Source organism: Haemaphysalis longicornis, unplaced genomic scaffold (assembly GCF_048455015.1).
Source record: "Haemaphysalis longicornis isolate Haplotype H1 unplaced genomic scaffold, Haemaphysalis longicornis Haplotype H1 scaffold_1, whole genome shotgun sequence".
NCBI lineage: Eukaryota > Metazoa > Arthropoda > Arachnida > Ixodida > Ixodidae > Haemaphysalis > Haemaphysalis longicornis.
The window spans coordinates 458887246-458893245 of record NW_027526203.1 but is presented as its reverse complement, the minus strand read 5'-3'; the positions used below and the strand labels follow the sequence as shown (position 1 = coordinate 458893245).

At 46.0% G+C, this 6000-nt stretch overlaps 1 protein-coding gene across 1 annotated transcript in view; it reads left to right on the top strand.

The window, feature by feature from the left end:
• The window catches only part of LOC144156122 (uncharacterized), an 882723-nt gene that overhangs the window by 827873 nt on the left and 48850 nt on the right, over positions 1-6000 (top strand). The gene's annotated exons all lie outside the window — the stretch shown is intronic.

Genomic DNA, 6000 nt, shown 5'->3' with positions numbered 1-6000 from the left:
CGACCAACTACAGTGCTTGTAAAGCGGCCTGGGAAATAGTTTCCGTTGCTTAAATGCTTTTCTGGTCTATTTGTATGCTGCGGCCCGATACGCAATTTACTCACTTACAGAGCGTGGTCGAGGCCATTCACAAGAGCTCTTTCGCCAACTCGCCGTTCCCGATCATTCTGTCCATCGAGAACCATTGCTCCCTGCCGCAGCAAGCCAAGATGGCACAGATTTTCACGGTAAGCTATTTCACAGTCTTCGTGTTAGTCTTTCGCTGCAGAAGAATCCACTTCAGCGAGCTTCCCAAAATATTGATTTTCGAACAGCTTTTTTCGAAGCGACCACGGGTTAAAGGTTTTCACGTGTTGCTTCCATACGCTTTGACATAGGCTTTGAATTAGGCGCTTTATATGTGCATATTCAATGTCCGCAGCTGGTCGCGGCTTTGATAGGAGAAATGAGAAAGTCCTGTTATCTTCGTGATAGCGGCGACACCCCTGCTCGGTTATAGTGAATTTCATTTTTCTTTTATACAACAACAAAAACATACCAGTCTCTTGGTTTTCGCGCTTTAGAAGCAATCGAGTTTAAGGAGGGAAACGTCCACTTAGAATCGAGCAGATTGTAGTAGCTCGTACATGCGTAATTATTTCCCTATTTTGAGGGACATGGCCTTCACTAGTTTGGACAAGTACAGAGCTGACGCCCCTTGCTGGTGTGCAGAACGTCTTCGGAGACAGACTTCAGGACGCAGTTCCTCTTCTCCAACGATGTCTGCGACGAGGCCCGCCTGCCATCGCCGAATCAGCTGCGCTACAAGGTGCTCATCAAGAACAAGAAGCTCAGGCCCCCGCTGACGCCCGCCTTGCCTCTGAAGTCTGCCAAGGTGCCCATTTGGACTTTTTCGTTCACATATTGGCAGGCCCCACGACTTGCTCAGCCATTCATGGTTTTGTTTCGCCGCTGACGGTACGGGCACTATTTCCGCATTTTGTTTTTGTTTTATCACTCTTAATTTTACTACCCTGAGTGGCGCCCATGGGGTGGCAGCATTGATTTCTTTTTGTTGTAAATTTCTCTTACCCATGCGGGGCGCACAAACACAGGTAATAAAATACAACAAATTGTTTCTTCTTTCCTTCTTTCTTCCTCTCCTTCACTGTTTTCTCTTTCTTTTCTTCTTTAGTTTTCCTCCCAATTTTGTCTCCTTTCGTGATTTTCTTTCATTCGTCTTTCCTTTAACCTTTCTTTTATTTTTCGTTTTCACCATGTTTTATGCTTTTCCTTTCCCCCTGTTTTCAATGCATCTAAAATGTAGCTCGACGAAAAAAATCAAGCAGTGCTCGTTGGGGAGGCAGTAAACCTTATATGTGACAAGCGATTTGCTAAACACGTACTATTCGGCAGCCGTACGCTGAAGCTGCTGAAATGTCGGCGCTGGAGTCATAAAAGCCGCATCTATATTCTGATTCTGCTCTAAGGCATCCTTATTTAGTAAGCGAGCAAAAAAATTAAACGATGCAACATTCAACGCCTCGACTGTCTCGTGCACTATTTCGATTATTGAAGGAATAATGTCACAGCTGTTCATTTTATTCTTTTGTGTGTACGATTCCCACTTCTTCAATTATTTGAGGAATAATGTCAGAGCTGTTAGTTTGCCTTTCTTTTTCGTCTTTTTTTTCGGATCTCGAGGCTTTGTGATTCATGTGATCGGCCACAAGATCTAATCGTTCCGCGCCATGAAGTTTCTGCATGACAACATTGCACTGGTGCACTGTCATCACGGCTGGTGACGTCACGGAAAACTACTTACCTTCCGGTTGTGTTTTTGCGTCTGCCGCTAACGATTTGCATAGGACCCCCTTCGCCATAACAGAACCTTTTCGAGACAGTGGCCTTTGAGCCTTCTTTCCGTGGCCTTGAGACTGGCCATGTGAAGGGACAGGTCCATGTCGGTTACGGACGCTCTGACGGAGTTACGCAGGCAACGTCATCACTGGCTTAAGCAGACACTGCTCTTTTTGATTTTAGAGTTAGGTGTTTTACCATAAAGATTAGGTTTTGCCGCCTCAACGCGCTTCTCGTTTCTCACTGGCGAAAGTTGCGGACGGATAGCCGGCGATGACGATGGGCACTGACCGTGTTGGAAAGCCTCTTTCCGACAGGACCTGTAAAGCCAAAATAGTGGTGGCAGTTGAACCCGGGCCGTCCCAAGAGTGGAAGAGAGCTGTTCTACTGATGAGGGCACAAACAGTAATTACGAAATATGGAATGGCGGGCTAGTTCAAGCAAAAGACCGCGAAGGCTCTCTTGTACGCATAAAAAGAATGACGTGCCGCACAAGTCATTGCTTTTCGACATTGTTTGCTCAGGAGCAAGTTGTGACATCGAAAATTTTTCTGAGGTAGCAGCGTTAGTCCCTCGTCCCCTGTGGGGCTGTATTTCGCTCAAACGTTATGCGTCACGAGATACCGCGCAACAAATGTATTACCTCTGCACGCCCAGGGAATCCAGCAGGGAAAGATTGCCCCTGGCCGGACAAACAGTATCATCTCGACAGCCAGCACAGGGTCTCTCAACGACGAGGATGAAGAAGATTACGAGGACTATGACGAGGAGGACGATAATCTCGAAGGTGAGCTGCCAGCACATCAAAGTTAGTTTCTATATTTGTGCATACGCTATGTTTGAAGGGATGCTGGATGGAGTTGTAAACACTGTTTAAACTATTTTACCACGTTTAGGTGTGGAATGTGCTCGGTTTTTTTCGGCCGATATACGCTTATGTTTAAAGACAAAAGTGCGTTTGGATAGTTGCCGTTTCCTTCGCACCATCGCTGAAGTCGGCCATAACGACACACTGGCAAGTCCGCAGAGCAAAACTGAGCGGATTGCTAGCGTGTTTCACTTCTACGCACAGGGTTTAACTTCAGCCTGTTTCCCTTCTACAAGCCAAATGTCCATGTTAAACGTGAATTTTGAAGGCTCAGAAGGAAGTAAAACGCACTACAAACCACTGTGACGTCATGTCGGGGCAGCGGCCGCGAACAGCGTGTGTGTTTTTCTTTTTCCTCACTTCTGCCGCCCGTTGCTCATGAACTAAGGCTATAAACTGCCGCGTTTAATACTTCGTTGATTAAGTTTCCCATGTGCTTGTACGAGCGGGCTAGTTAATTTTTTTTCATGGTATACCTGTCGCCACTCTGAGGCATGACCTTGCGGCGTGACATCTGACTGCTTATCAAAATATTGCCGCAAGTGCCGTTGGAGAGAGATCAGGCTAAATAAATCACCTACACGTAAAAATGCTTTCGTATTTCACTAAAATCGGAAGGGAAGCACTAGCGGAATCGACGGCAAAGAGAACACAAATCTTGACGCGCTAACGAGGCTTCTATGGATTCGGCGCGCAGCCTGAATACTTAATTAAGCAGGCCGTCGCTAAAAATATAGGCTCAGCCAGAGGATCACGGCAGATTTAGTGCCGCGTGTAACGCGCGGAAATAGCGCAGAAACGTGCATTCACTCCGCTGCCGTGACACGGCGCGCGCTTTACAGCATGCAGCGGTCCCGCGGCGCCTACGGTGCACTACACGCGACGCCTGATGCTGCGATCCGGAACAGCGAGAAAGCAAAAAACTAAACGCAAATTCAAAAAGAATAGCCTGGCGCATGCCGTCTTGTCGGACGCCCTTCCCCTCTGCCTCTGCTCACCCTCAGACGCGAATCCTCCTCTCCGTAAAGCGCACATTTCCCACATCAAGGGCTTTGTATACCCACTAGTTTATTTATTATTTATTTATTTACAATACTGCTTACCCTAGTTAAATGGTCGTAGAAGGGTGGAAAGAAAAATGTGATACATGTCACAATAAAGGAAACAAAAGAAAACGCATAACGTAAGCAAGAAAAACAAGATTGAGCTGATTGCCAATTCACAGTGGGGCGCGGAGATCTGTCGAAGGGCACAACAAAAAAAAAAAAAAAACGATACACGCATCGGAATAACGCACACCGCAATATCAAGATTACACAGCAATGCCCGGTGCACACTATATAAACCGAGAACCGTAACACATTATGCATCAAGTGCACAACAAGAAAGGAAAGTTTAAAAGTCCAGTAGGCTTTCAAATTTGTTAATATCAGTTTGCTCGACAGCGTGACTTTCAATGTTATTCCATTTAATCGCTGTTCTCCGAAAAAAACACTTAAAGACATTGTTTTTCGGCCGGAATGGGGTTAAGTTCAGCGAGTGACGGTGAGGGATGAGTGACCTGAAGAAGAATATGTTAGTAATGATGAGTGTCGCTTTTTAGATGGCTCTTAACAATCTTAAAAAGAAAACGGAAGCGGCATAATTTATTTCTGTCCGCAATTTCTAACAAAGTAGCCTTGACTATCATCTCGGAAACTGAGGCGCGGCCATAACGATTAAAAATGAAACGGACTGCTTTATTTTGCATACGATTTAATTTGGATAAGTTAGCCGTCGTGAAAGGGTCCCAAATTACATTTCCATAATCGAGGATGGGTAACACGATGCTCTTATAGGCTAGTAATTTTGTGCTTCTTGGAGTATTTCGAAGAGACCTTTACAAGTAGCGAAGTTTATACATTGATTGATTAGCAACGTTTGTAATGTGTTTATCCGAGCGCAAGTTGTTACATATATGTAAACCAAGATAATTATCCTCACGTACCCGCGTTAACGCGTTAATATCGTAAAATATTTAAGTGTACGTTTCTTATCTTTGTTTGTAAACAGCGATAATTATCAAGGCCAAAGCGAGTATCGCTGCAATATATATAGGACAGGATTATTTCCGATGTCATTGGAGCTACGAGTCTACCTCAGACTGAGAGCAAGAGTTTGAACCCATGATTTTGAGCTCATATTAATCGTGAACCCGTACAAGTTCTGAGTCAATATATGAGCTTTGAGTTTATAAGAGTTGTGAAACTGAGTTCTGAATTCATGGGAGTTGTAAGCCTACATGAATTCTGAGCCCGAATTATTTGGGAGTCGAAGTGGGCCCAAATGAGTTGTGAGCTCGTGGCGACTCATGAGAGCCCTTGTGAGTTGTGAAGCAGGCTGTCTTTCACTGGCTGCAAGCTTGAGTCCAAGTGAGCAAACGTAAGCGTGATAGCGGCGAGACTGAGTTTGAGTGATCCTACATGAGGTGTTCAGCGATGAGTATGAGTGAGTCAGAGGTGATTTTAAAAAATTGAGTGAGCTTGAGCGAGCAGCTCCAACTTTGCCGAGGAAGCAACACACCACGGGGACCTTATAAATCGCGCGCATTGCGTCGATTAGTTGCGCGTAACTATTGCAATATAGCGCCCCGTATTACATGTTTCTATCTTTCGTCACAAAAGCCTTTTCTCTCAGGTTATGTGTCAAATATATGTCGTCCACACAACCGGAGCAGAGCCAGCACGGTATAATTTTCAGACAGCGTTGTTATTGATCAAAGACAGCATGACGATTCCTATATTGTAGCTCGTCTCTCAGAAAGGCAGAGAAAAAAAATATGGCTGCCATCTCGCCCTGTGAAAGTGGATGTCCGGCGCAGCTGTTGGAAACCACCACACATGCTGATGGGGGAGGGTATGAAATGTCCGTCCTTGTCTCGGTGGGCTTGTCGCTTGCGCAGGGCTTCTGTGGCGGCAAATGCTGGGTCCTGAAGCATGCGCTCGGCGTCTTGCACAAGAACGGCTGCGTCCTGCCTAGCCTGACGCATGCGCTAGCCCTCGAATGAAGTCAACCCCCATCCCCTGTCGAGAGCAACTGCGAACTTAATCTTTACCAGAACACATTGGGGGGGGGGGGGGGGGGGGGGGGGGGAGGTTCATTGTTCACCGGGCGGTTCCCATGCTTATTTTGTGGGTTTTTTTTCTTTACACAAATAGTGAGCTGTATGCTGCACGCCTGATTATCCTCGCGTCTTGTGCGAGAACTGCTGGGTCCTGCCTGGGTTTTTTGTTTACGACACGAAATTTTCCGAC